Below are 14,040 nucleotides of genomic sequence, written 5' to 3'. Positions count from 1 at the left end.
CTGATGTTCGGTGTATGTCATGCATAAGCTGAAGAAAACATTGTATTGCTGTTACATAAAAAGTCAACCTATTTCCTTAATTAGTAACCTAACCAATTAAATGCATTTGCCTTTGTAGCAGAGGAGATTGTATGTCAGACTATTCACTGATTTGTACTTAGTGTTTCCTTTGATTTTGTTCAGGGGCAGGTCTTCTGTTACTCCCTGTGCAGAATTATATTTTGATTATTTTAAATATGCTCATTCCTAATTACATGATGCTTTCTGTAATGATCATATTTTGAATAAACCATAAGATTTCAATGAGGAATCCTTGTTCCACTTCGGTTTATTAGCCTTGGATTAAGTCTTACGAAGACTCACCAAGTCCTATCCATACAGCCAAGATCTTGCACACCGACCATCTTAGTTTACTAGAGTGTTTACAATGGAAACGCATTACCAATCCCTATTACTTAGTATTCGTAGGGCCACATGAGGGTTTAATTGTTCACTTTAGATATTCTTGAGGAACTATGCCTGGATAATGTACAACAGAGAAGGGATCATAAGCCTACATGTGAATGTGAAACAGAAGCTTGTAAGGGTAGATCTAAAGTAGACCATATTGAGGAAAGCCATGATCCATTATGTCTTCCTCTAAGAAATGGTTGTGTAGAAAAGAATGGAATAATGAAAGAACTGTTTGGCTCCTCCTATTGTTTTTGATGTCTAAGGGATCAGGATATCCCGATTAAACTAGTAAGAGTTGCTACTGCTTACTGGTTAACATATTGCTTACTTGTGCCAGCTGGCACAAGAAATGTTACTGTGTATAATTAGGATACTAGCCTAACCTATGGACCTTCTTAGATAAGGCAGTACACTAATAACAAAGGATGAAACATCCTGTAAATGCCAATCGCTGACAGTGTGAAAAGGTAATGCTTTGTGTTTTCAGGACTTATTAATTTACAGCAAACAATTACAATTCAGTGTCGAGTAGATTGGTAACATTTAATTTATGGAATGACAATTCATGTCTTTATTTCCGTAATAGAGACCATCCTGCTTTTCTACAATCCCAAGAATGGTTTCTTGGGCTAGACTTTAGCGGTTCCCAAACATTTTTTGGTTGCTGCTCAATCTTTTTATGAGATGTTTTATGGCAAGATATAACATAGCGCCACAGGGTCGCCAAAGGCAGTCAAAATGATAGAGGAGACAAGTCAGTACACAGCAGAAGAGGAGAGTATAAATCAGAGCCCAGCAAAATAGGTGGCAATAAACAATGTGCTCGTACTGTTACACAGGAAAGGAGTAGAAACAGTAGAACAACAAATTTAGTTCAATTTTAAGCACCAAGTATTGCGCAGTGGGAGGAGTATCTTGTGGGAGTGCACTTATGACTGTCGCATGAAGCAATTGGGGGAATAAGTATTGGATAGCGAAGCACACTGCCAGGAAAAGGATTCTCCAAAAGTTGCAATGCCCTGAGCTTCAGCAGATTAAAGCAGGTGAGGTCTAAGCGGGACAAATATTGGATCAAAGGGCACCAAACATGTTGAAATTTAGTGTCTGTACTAGCTAGGTTATGTGATCATTATTCCATTGCCAGCACTTGCCGTAAGTGGTTGAGCCACTGGACGATGGAGGGGCAATTGCTTTTTCCATGCTTCCTAGAGGAGTTGCTCTGCCGCATTTAACATGAGGCTAGCAAGTTTCCAATCCGCGTGGCTCATTGCCTCAAGGGCAAGTAGGCAAATTCCCAGAATAACGGAAGAGTAGGGAGGGGGTAACCTATGACAGCTTTAATTTGACCCAAGATCTCCTTTCAATAGGTAGTGAGGAGGCTACAGGACTACCACATACAACAGAAATCCCCTACAACGAGTCTGCATCACTAGCAAAGTGAAGACGTAGAGGTGAAATACCATTCAAACATAACTTTATAGGCCATTTCTTGGTAAGAGAGGCTTCCGTAAGTTTTAGGTATATCGTGGCAGAGTATCCCTTTTTTTGGGCGAGATGGTTTCTGTAGTCATAGCCTTCCAGGAAGATTGATATGAATGGGTACGAGTGTGTGTAGGGTTGGAGGGTCCAATGTCTATTGGAAATAAGTCCTTTACACCCACTGTACACTCTTACCAATTTTTCAAAAGGGATTACAGTGCCTGACAGCCCCAAGATAGTTGGGAAGAATGTAGCGCCCAATGTATTGCAGTCTCGTTGTTTCAGGGAGTTGAAAATTGGCCTTACATTGGTCAAAGAATTTTATGGAGGTTCCCGCAGAGTCGTACAATCCCCGGTCGCCCTGCTGGGAAAGGATTGGTGCACAAGTGTGAAATAGGGGTTGAGAGCAAGGAGTGTGTTGGGGGAAAGGAAGGTGGTCAGCCCTCTCCTGAGTGCTAGTTTGTTCCAGAGTTCTATCATCATCATGGTACAAGTAGCTATATACGCACTATGCGGACAAGATAGTTTGGTAGGCAGGCTAGATCCCAGAGTTGGTGCCAAGCCACCATCCAATGCACGTGGGACCAGTGCTTCTCACTCTTGTGGACTACCCACTCAGAAAGGTACTGATGGTGAGCCGCTCAATAGTACTCAAGGAGATATGGGCATGTTAATCCACCCCTTTGGAGCGGCTACATTAATAAGGAATTGGCGATTCTCAGTTGCTTTGCACCCCAAATAAAGAAGTGAATGTCTTGCTTTGAGTGATAGCATCCCGTAGGATTGAGGTAGCAAGGACTGGAAAAGATACAAGGCCCGGGGGAGGACATTCATTTTTATGAGATTGAGGAGGCCCAGCCAAGAGACATGGAGCGGCTTTGGTCATATTGTCTTTAAAGCCAGAGACCTTTACAAATTTGTCGACTACAGCCGGCAAAGAGGTGGCTGGCCGAGAGATGGCTAGAGGTCACCCAAGAACAAACTAATATTTTGGGTTGGGGGCCCCAAAAGGGACACCGGCAATAGCAGTGTTTCGGGGGATGGAGATAGCCAAGGGTTCAACAGCTAGGGCAAAGAGCAGGGGTGATAACGGGCAGCACTAGAGGGTGCCCCTTTGGATTTGAATGGGAGCTGTGTGGTATCCGATGACCCGGATGGTTGCCGCTGGAGTAACATATGAGGCTAATATTTTAGAAATCATGCCTGCTCCCAAACCAATGTTATCCAGTACCGCCCGAAGAAATGACCACTCCAACTTGTCAAAAGCTTTCTCTGCATCAAGCGAGAAAAGGCAGGCCAGGATGTTGGGAGGTTGAACCTTTTCCACCAGGTGTGCAACCTGACACAGGCTGTACGCCCCCCGCCAGTTGCGAATAAACCCAACTTGGCACAGGTCGATAAGGCAAGGGAGATAGTGCTCTAATCACATGGCTAATATCTTTGTAAATATTTTCGAGTCTGTGTTGAGAAGAGCTATGGGGCAGTAGGATGAGAAGTAGGTTGGATCCTCCCCTGGATGTTAGGGAGGAACAGTCTATAAAAAAGGACAAGGAGCCCATCAGGGCCAAGGGTTTTGCAGAGCGAGAGTGCACACACCGCACAACGCAGCTCAAGGTCAATTGGTGCATCAAGGAGCTCAGCGTGTTGAGGATGAATGGGGTCCCAATCTCAGGCGCTCAAGTACTCCTCTAACCAGGTTATAGAGACAATCGCCCACTTGTAAAAAGTCTATTTAATATTCGTGAAATGACCGCTGCTTGTCCCGTTTGAAAATCCTCCAGCCCTCGTCCCCATTATGCAATTTAGCAATGCGTGCCGCTACTTGTCCAGTTTGAAAACCCTCCAGCCCTCGTCCCCATTATGCAATTTAGCAATGTGTGCCCTGGCCCGCTCTAGACGGAGTCTGCGGGCCATTAAAGATCCCACCTTGTCCCCCCCAACCCCCCTTCATAAGATTTCTGGTTTAGTGCTAGAAAGAAGCGTTCTGCTCTATTGGTTTTGTGTGCTCGCATTTCACCACAGTGAATAGCTAGCCGTTGTTTATTGCACCTAGTGGGAGTGGCCTGGTCCTGTTTTTCCAAGGTTTTAATCTCAGTGGCCAAAGTTGCTTCCACTAAACAAGCCTTCCTTCCTTTTGCTATGGCGGAGATTACCTCCATTATGGTCCCTTTAAATCCATCCCAGAGCATATGCAGCTAGACCTCAGCTCAAAATACTCAAAGATCCCTTTGCGGTTCTCAACCACAACCACCAAATCTTTTAGAAGGGTTGGAGGCAAGCACCAGTGCTGAGGGCCTCTTCGAGAGGACTGGGAGCTACACCATACTAATTCTACGTGGGAGTGATCAGAGACCGTGATCTCAGAAATGTCGGCTGAGTCCAGGGTGCCCAGAAGGGAGGTAGACAAGAAAACAGGGTCAAAGCGAGATTATGATGTGTGGACTAGGGAATAAAAAGAGTATTAACGCAGGTCCGGATGTTTTTACCACCAGGCGTCAACCAGCACCCGCTCTGTAATATTGCGCTTGAGTTGAGCAGACATAACCCCATGCCCGGATAACGGACTGTGCTCCTATCTAGGATTGGAACCTATACTAAATTAAAGTCCCCACCTATTATGATGTCGCCAACTACTCCTATCAGTTGGTCTCACTGAATTTAACAGAGCTATAGGTCCTGCACGTGGATGGGGGCGTAGATGTTAAGTAGCATGAGGGGTTGCTTGTCCCTAATCATACTCACTTTCAGGTAGTGGCCCTCCGTATCCCGTACCACCTTCGAGACAGTGGATTAAAAACCAAACTTCTTGAAACAAGTGTGGGCCCAGTAGTACAGTGAATACGTCGGGTGCACCAACTGGTGCCGATCCACCCTCATAAGATGGGCCTCTTGGAGGAGAACCACATCTGGGTCATGGTGTAATATGCATCCTCATACCTGTCTACGCTTGCTAGGGAGATGAGCTTACGAATGTTTAGTGAGAGCAGTTTGTTGCCCATGTGTGCTTCTGTGGTGGAATGGGCGTACATTGTGATCGCAGTATATGTAGGACAGCAGTGAGCTATGGCCTTGAAGGAAGGAACTGGCTTCACCGAGAAACCCCCCCCCCCCCCCCTCCCAATCACCTCATGGTGCTAGAAACGTGCCGAATGAGACGTCCTGGAAGAGCAGGCTAGACAAGCTGTTCATCACAGGAGGGGAGGGGCTCGTGCATTGCCTAGTCGAGCATGAGGTAATAAAGCGTGTAGGCCACAAAAGGCGGTAATGACACATTCCATCAGTAATTGACCTAAGGGAGAAAAACAAAACAGTAAAATTCAAGAACAGTGGGCTAACAGGGCCAATAGCGGCTTTCGCGTCAGACAGAGATAGGCAGAGACGCACATATCCCGCATGAGGAGTCACCCTCGTGGCTTACAGGCACATTTGATCAGTGGGAGAATGTGTGTATGTGAATAAGCAAAGTATACTCTAGACGCCAATGGTATCACCCATCCATAGGCCAGAGTCATGGAGGTCGCTATGTCTGTTGCCAAGGAGGGAACCTCAGGCAATATTACAAGTGTGTCTCAGCATCACTTGGAGCCAGTAGTAAAGGGAAGTGAGAAGGAGTCCTTCCCCATATTTCAATTTTTTTAATGATGTTGCAATTGGTCACCTGGGAGGCCGCTTCCTTGCATAGTTTGTCTGAACGATGGGGAGGCACCGTGGTCCAGAAGGGACACAATCCTACTCTAGCTGGTAAGTGGGAGGCCGAGGAGTCGCTGTCCTGAGAATCAATGGTCAGCCCCAGGAGATGCTTTGCTTCTTCCAGGGACCGGAAGGTGTAACATTTATCCTTCCAGAGAACAAGAGGGCAAAAAGGTGTTCCCATTGATAGCAAATGTTCATTTCTAGCAGCTTGTAGGTGATGGACTTGAAAATGTGCAGTCTGCACAGGGTGAATGGAGAGAGATCCTGGAAAAGTGAATTGTGTGGAAGCAAAATAGCAGGTCAGTCTTACTCCGTGAAGCCAGCATGATAGCTTCTTTGTCTGTAAAGAAGTAAGCATGGGTCAGAATGTCGGGATGAAGTTAATGCACCCAGGAGCAGTTGGCACTCAATGGGCCCTTCTAGGGCCAGGAGGAGGTCACTTTTGTCTCCTCAGTTTGTCTGTAAGAGTTCAGCGGTAAAGGCCATTGTGTTGCTCTCTCTGCACCCGTGGACACACCTTTGATGTGTATGTTGTTCCGGTGACTATTTTCCAAGTCTTCCTGACTGCTTGCAGCTCTATTTGTTGGTGTTCAAAGGCCGCTGCCGTACGCCAGAGCATCTATATGCCCCCTGTCTCAGAAACTTCTTGCTGAACGCCTTGGTTGCAAGATTTAAAGTCTGCCTGAAGGGAGCCAACTTCAGAGCGGATTTCTTTCAGAAAATGGTCCATATAGTCCGGTGAGATAGGTAATGGGGCCACACTCCCAGCCACCCTGGTAGTAGGAGGATCCGCCGTCTCCACATCTGCTATGGAGGTTTTGCTCTAGAGGGAGGCTACTGGGCTGCCTTCAGTGGATCCAATTGGGGTGTCTTTGGTAAATTATGTATGAGGTATAATGTCTGAGTGCAGGGGTCCTGGAGATACAGAGGCAAGTTCAGCTCAAGACTGCTCCGGCACCCAGCTGCAAAAGGGGGAGCTGTATGCCGTGTGTTATACCACAGCTTAGAAGCTGTTCGATTCCAAGGAGGGCAGAAGCTGAAGTGGGGCTGGTGGGTCCTGGAAATGGAGAGAATAACCCCAAAGAGCCAGGTGGAGGATCACAGAGGGCCCGTGTCGCCCCTTCCCATATCGAGGTTGTGCCCTCAGGGCTCCAACAGGGTCCAACAAGATAAGCGGAGTAAGGGACAAGGGAGGTCATTAAAATTCTACAAGTGGGTTCTACCTGTTCATCAGCAGATGGTGTCGCAAGATAGGGAGTAGGCCTCAAAATATGTACACCAAGCCTTACCACTGGTAAAAGGAATATGCTACTTACCAGTATGCATCTGTTCTTGGCATGTAGAGCTGCAGAGTCACACACTGAGGATAAGATCGCCATCTGGTGTTGGGCTCGGATGATTGCAGGTTGTTGTTGTCTTCGGAAGAAGCCTTTGGTCACGAGGTTAGTGACTCCTCCCCTGGACAACAGTGCGCATGGGCATCCACTCCATCGTCAGATTGTTTTTCGCCATGATGGGAAAAGATGGAGTGTATAGAAAAGAAAGACAGGATGTCCATGTGTAATGTCTAAGTAAGACGGATGCTGGAACAGATACAGGTCCCGGGGAGGCGGGCGGGCGTGTGTGACTCTGCAGCTCTACATGCCAAGAACAGATGCATACTGGTAAGTAGCATATTCCGTTCGAGGCATATGAGCTGCAGATCACACACTGAGGATAGATTATACAGCAGTGCTCCCCTTAGCGGTGGTCGCCTGTATCCGTTGCAGCAGCTTGAAATAAAGTTTTTAGGACAGCCTGGCCCACGGAGGCCTGTTGTTTGGCCTGCACGTCAACACAATAGTGTTTAGTGAAGGTATGCGTGGTAGACCATGTGGCTGCCTTGCAAATGTCTTCTAAGGGAATATTGCCTAAGAAGGCCATAGAAGCCCCTATTTTACGCGTGGAGTGCGCCCTAGGGGGAACTGTAAGTGTACGTTTAGCCTTGAGGTAGCATATTTGGATGCATTTAACTATCCACCGGGCTATTCCTGATTTGGAGATCGGGTTGCCTTTGTGTGGTGGCGCGAAAGCAACAAAGAGTTGTTTTGTCTTTCGAAAAGGTTTTGTCCTGTCGATGTAATAAAGCAAGGCTCTTTTGACATCTAAGGTATGTAGGGCCCTTTCAGCTACCGAGTCTGGATTTGGGAAAAAGACCGGTAGTTCTACTGATTGGTTAAGGTGGAAAGGGGAAATCACTTTTGGAAGAAATTTAGGGTTTGTCCTAAGAACCACTTTGTTACGGTGTAGTTGTAAGAAAGGTTCCTCAAGTGTAAGGGCTTGTAGTTCACTTACTCTGCGTAGGGAAGTGATTGCGATAAGGAAAGCTACCTTCCATGTTAGGAATTGCAATTCACATTTGTGCATAGGTTCAAATGGGGGACCCATGAGTCTTGTTAGAACCACATTGAGATTCCACACTGGTGCAGGTGGCAATCTTGGGGGAAGAATTCTTTTGAGACCTTCCATAAACGCTTTGATGGCTGGTACCTTAAAAAGGGACAGGTGTTGCCTATTTTGCAAGTAGGCTGCCAAGGCTGCTAGGTGTAAACGTATAGAGGAATACGCTAGATTGCACCTTTGCAAGTGTAGTAGATAGCAAATGATGTTTTGGATGGAAGCATCCAATGGATGTATGTCATTATTAGCGCAGTAGATGGCAAATCGTTTCCATTTAGCGGCATAACACGCTCTAGTAGTAGGGCGTCTGGCTTCTTTTATGATATTCATACAGTCTGGAGGGAGATTGAGGTAACCGAACTTTAAGACCTCAGGAGCCAGATCGCTAGGTTCAGTGTTTGAGGATCTGGGTGTCTGATTTCTCCATGGTTCTGGGTTAACAGATCCGGGGAGAGGCGTAGCTTTTGATGTGGAACTAAAGATAGTTCCAGAAGTGTGGTGAACCGCGGTTGACGTGCCCAAGTGGGAGCCACTAGTATTAGTGTTAGTGACTGTTGTTTCAGTTTGCGTACCACAAATGGAACTAGTGGGAGAGGCGGAAAGGCGTACGCAAATCTGCCTGACCAGTTCATCCATAGGGCATTGCCCTACGACTGTGGGTGTGGAAACCTGGCGGCGAAGGTTGGGCATTTTGTGTTTTCGGGAGTGGCGAACAGGTCTATGTCTGGTTGTCCCCACTTTTGGAAGAAGGGGAGTAGAACCTTGGGGTGTAGTTCCCATTCGTGGATCTGTTGTGTGTGGCGACTTAGGAGGTCGGCCACTTGATTGTGGATCCCTGGGAGATGTTCTGCTAACAGGTAGATGTTTTGGGGAATTGCCCATCTCCAGATTTGCTGTGCCAGTTGGGACAGTTGGAGAGAGTGTGTCCCTCCCTGTTTCTGTATATAATACATTGTCGTCATGTTGTCTGTGCGTATGAGGACAGTTTTGTTCTTTAGGTGAATTTGAAAGGATTTTAGTGCTAGGAACACTGCTAAGAGTTCCAGGTGGTTGATGTGGAGCAGTTTTTGTTGACTGGTCCATCTGCCCTGAGTGGTATGGTGAAGGAGGTGGGCTCCCCACCCCGTGAGAGATGCGTCTGTAGTTAGCACAACTTGTGGAAGAGGCTCTAAGAACGGTCTCCCTTTGGACAGGTTGATGGTGTTCCACCATTTCAGTGAGCGAAGTGAGCGACTGTCCACCAACACCAGATCGGTAAGTTGTCCGTGAGCTTGGTTCCACTGTTGTGCTAAGCATTCCTGTAAGGGACGCATTTGAAGTCGTGCGTGTGGGACTATGGAGATGCATGACGCCATCATGCCTAGGAGCTGCATGAACACTCTTGCTGGAAGAGATGGATGAGTTTGAAATTGAGAGATGAGATTTTGTATACTGGCTATCCTGGCAGTGCTGGGATAGGCAATGGCTTTGGATGTATCTATGGTTGCTCCTAGATACTGATGTAAGTGGGAAGGTTGTAGGTGGGATTTGGGGTAGTTGATAGTGAATCCCAAATCGTGGAGAGTTTGAATCGTGCGATGAGTGTGGAGAACGCATTTTTGGTATGTATTGGCTTTTATGAGCCAATCGTCCAGATAGGGGAAGACATGGATCTGTTGTCTTCTGAGATGCGCTGCCACGACTGCTAGGCACTTGGTGAACACTCTGGGTGCCGTTGTTACTCCGAATGGGAGAACTGTAAATTGATAGTGTTGCCCATCTACCACAAATCGTAGATATTTTCTGTGAGCGGGATGCATAGGGATGTGAAAGTATGCGTCCTTGAGGTCCAATGTGGCGAGGAAGTCTCCCTGTTGTAAAAGTGGGAGGACTTGTTGGAGAGTGGTCATATGAAAATGATCCGAATGTATATACTGGTTTAGTAGTCTGAGATCCAGTATGGGCCTTAGTGTTTTGTCCTTTTTGGGAATGAGGAAGTATAGAGAATATACCCCTTTTCCCTGATGTTGAAGGGGGACTGGTTCTATCGCATGTTTTTGTAACAGGGATTGAACTTCTTGTTTGAGGAGAGAGAGATGATGCGAGGACATTGGACGTTGTTTGGGCGGTATGTTTGGGGGGGATTGTATGAGTTCGAGGCAGTAGCCAGACTGGATAATTTGTCTTACCCACCTGTCTGTGGTGATGGAAGTCCAGACAGGTAGGAATTGTTGGAGTCGCCCCCCGACCGGAGTGGAATGGTCTGGGGGGAGTGGTGGCAAGTCACTGTTTGGTGGCTGGTGAGGTGCGGGTGTTGTTGTTGTTGCCCCGCCCTCGACCTTTGTTATTGTTTCCCCTATAACCTCCCCGGAAATAACCTCTGTTAGGGGATGTTTGTCCAGAATTTTTAAAGGTGGACGTAGTCTCAGTTGATGTGTTTTTGGAGCCTCCTCTATAAAAGGAGCGACGAAAGGAACCCCGGTTTTGATGAGACTGCAGTGCTCCCATAGACTTGGCAGTTTCATTATCCTTTTTCATTTTTTCTAATGCAGTATCCACTGCAGGGCCAAATAGCTGCTCTTGGTTGAAAGGTTGAGCTAGAATTGCGGTTTGAACCTCCGGTTTAAAACCGGAAATACGGAGCCAGGCATGTCGTCTGAGTAAGACGCTAGTATTGACCGCTCTAGAAGCAGTGTCTGCTGCATCTAAGGCGCATTTAATGGAGGCATTAGATATTAATTTGCCTTCTTGGATGAGGTCAGAGGCCTGGGACTTAAAGGGTTCAGGCAGATGTTGCATAAGGTCCTCAAGTTGGTCATAATGCGCTCTATCATACCTGGCTAACAGGGCCTGGGTATTCGCAATACGCCAATGGTTAGCCGCCTGCGCGGCGACCCGTTTGCCTGAGGCTTCTAAAAGCTTAGACTCTTTGTCTGGGGGAGGCGTTTCTCCAGTTGTCTGTGAGTTAGCGCGCTTCCTGGCATTTGATACGACTAAGGAGTCTAAAGGGAGCTGGGCCTTAATGTATGCAGGGTCTTGCGGGGCTGGTCGGTACTTTTTTTCGATGCGTGGGTTGAGAACCCTAGCTCGAACAGGGTCCTTAAAGAGTTCAGTAGCATGCTTTATAACCCCTTTGATCATGGGCAGTATGTGAACAGTCTTTTGTGACTGCTCAAAGGTATCAAGGAGAAAGTCCTCTTCAAGGGCGTCTGTGTGCATTGTGACGCCGTGGAATGTTGCTGCCCTATTTATAAGTTGGCCGAACCCTAGGTGGTCATCAGGAGGGGAGGGCTTGGAGGGGTAGGTAGTGGGGTCAGGCATGTCAGGTATAGGATAAGACCAGTCATCCATGGGTGCTGGGTCTGGGAACGTAAAAGGGTCGTTTGGATCAACAGGATCATCAAATAAATCAGGGTCCGCCCCTCCCCCTAAATCATCATTATCATCCTGTGGAGGAGGTGAATGATAGGGAGATGGTAAAGGTAAAGGTAAAGGAGAATCAGGAGGAGGAGGGGGGGACGGGTTAGGAGGTAAAACAGGAGAGGAAGGACGAAGTGGCGAAGTAGCACAGTCCTTTTTCCGTATGGGAGCTGGGGGAGGTGTAGTGTCCAGCTTCCGCTTTTTATATGGGATGGCAGTCACATGTCCCGTGTTAGGATTGATGTAGATCCGCTTTTGAGTAGGATCTGGTCGAAAAAGTTCATCTGGCTCCGAAGGTGGTGGCTGCGGTGTCCGCTTCGGGTCTTTATGAGCTTTTTTCGGCGGGGACGCAGTTTTCGGCGCCGATGATTTTTTCGGGTCCGATGGATTTTTCGGAACCGACTGAGTTTTCGGTGCCGACTGAGTTTTCGGTGCCGACTGAGTTTTCGGTGCCGACTGAGTTTTCGGTGCCGACTGAGTTTTCGGTGCCGACTGAGTTTTCGGTGCCGACTGAGTTTTCGGTGCCGACTGAGTTTTCGGTGCCGACTGAGTTTTCGGTGCCGACTGAGTTTTCGGTGCCGACTGAGTTTTCGGTGCCGACTGAGTTTTCGGTGCCGACTGAGTTTTCGGTGCCGACTGAGTTTTCGGTGCCGACTGAGTTTTCGGTGCCGACTGAGTTTTCGGTGCCGACTGAGTTTTCGGTGCCGATGGACTTTCAGGCATCGATGTTGAAGAACGTTTCGGTGCCGGTGGAGACTTCGGTGCCGAGGAACGTTTCTGTGCCGAAGGAGATTTCGGTCTTGGAGCCTGTTTCGGTGCCAACAGTGGGTTTTTGGGTGCCGAGGGTGTTAAAGGCACAATCAGGTGAGGTTTGCTCGAGCCCGAGCCACCCACAGGCTTAGATGTCTTCGGAGCCGGGCCCGAGGGCGGGGCTTCTGAAGAGGATTTCCGGTCGCGACTGGGCCCAGCTGGCGGAGTCTTGACCAATGGTTTTTTGGATGGGGCAGGGGTAGGGGGGGTGGTACTCACACGCTGCCCTGGAGTGATGAGGTCATCGGAATCGTCGGCCTCGGACACGATCTCGAGATCTTCGGTGTCGTCTTCGGGAACATCTTGAGCAAAGATGTCCTCCGGTTCTGGAGCTGGTTTGGCCATAATATGGCGTCGAGCTCTTCGGTCCCGGAGGGTCTTCTTCGAACGGAAAGCGGAACAAGCTGGACAGGTGGACTCGTTGTGTTCCGGCGACAGGCAGAGGTTACAAACCTCGTGGTGGTCACTGTGGGGGAACTTCGCTCCACACTGGGGGCATTTTTTGAAGGGTGTCCTGTCCATCAGCCGCTTGCGGAACCGGTCCGAGTTGAGTTCGACGTCGATGGAATGAAGATTAAGTATTTGAAATGATTGCTAGAAGTTTTCTGCTGGAGCGGAAAAAAGTTCATCCGAACCCAATGGCGGAAAAAAACAATCTGACGATGGAGTGGATGCCCATGCGCACTGTTGTCCAGGGGAGGAGTCACTAACCTCGTGACCAAAGGCTTCTTCCGAAGACAACAACAACCTGCAATCATCCGAGCCCAACACCAGATGGCGATCTTATCCTCAGTGTGTGATCTGCAGCTCATATGCCTCGAACAAGTACTTACTGCCTCAAAGAGACGATGAGGCAGTGTAGGAAAGGCAGTCTGCAGGAAACAGCAAGTCAGTCAGTCCGGTGGATGTTTCCCACACAGAGATCTAGGTGAGCGGTTTGTGTGGCACACCTCAAAGGCGGTGCAACCCTAACGTGGGGCCACCTTCCGGCACAATGCCTTGGTGCAGGGTAGGGGGATAAAAATGGCACTAATAGGTCATGTAACTACCACAGGTAACTGTTTTGAGGAGGGGGGGGGGGGGGAAGAGAGAAAGAGGACTGCCGCCTTGGGGTACAGAGGGAAAGCCAGACTTCAGGCAGCTTTGGGCGGTCAGTTCGCTGCTCCCAGGTATCGGCGGGCCCCAGTCAGCCAGTGTTGTGCTGTTACTAGTAACTTGGCAGGTCACAGTCCCTCCGTCACATGAAGGCTGTCCTGGGCAGGCCGCACAGGGAAGGCCTCGATGCTGTTGCTAGGACTGCTGTGCTGGGGAGTAATAGTCCCTCCAGGCGTGTAGTGGGAGAGTCCGGCTACTCCGCCACTGTTTGGGCACCGCCCAGGATAGTGATGGAAGAGTAATGGGGGTCTGGAGACAAGACGACACATCTTACTCCATTCTCTGCTAGGTCATGCCCCCATTCCCAAACGTTTTAGAACCACAACCCACTTTTTAGAAGGATAAACTTTTGTGACCCACCTAGCTTTAATGAACATGAGCAGGAGGATTTTTTAAATGTAACTAATGCATTGCGTGGGACCTTACTTTTGAGATACTTCAGATGTGGTTGGTAGTGCTAATGGCATGGGTGATTTGTCCTTACAGAATATAAAAGGCTTTATAGCTAAGTTCAACTGAACTAATATTGGTTGGTAGTGCCCATAGTGTGATTACGGGTTGCATGAATGATTTGCCCTATTAGAATATGGAATGCTTTATAGTTCTGTTCAG

Source organism: Triturus cristatus, chromosome 6 (assembly GCF_964204655.1).
Source record: "Triturus cristatus chromosome 6, aTriCri1.1, whole genome shotgun sequence".
In the NCBI taxonomy this organism is placed as follows: Eukaryota; Metazoa; Chordata; class Amphibia; order Caudata; family Salamandridae; genus Triturus; species Triturus cristatus.
This window is presented reverse-complemented; position numbering follows the sequence as displayed.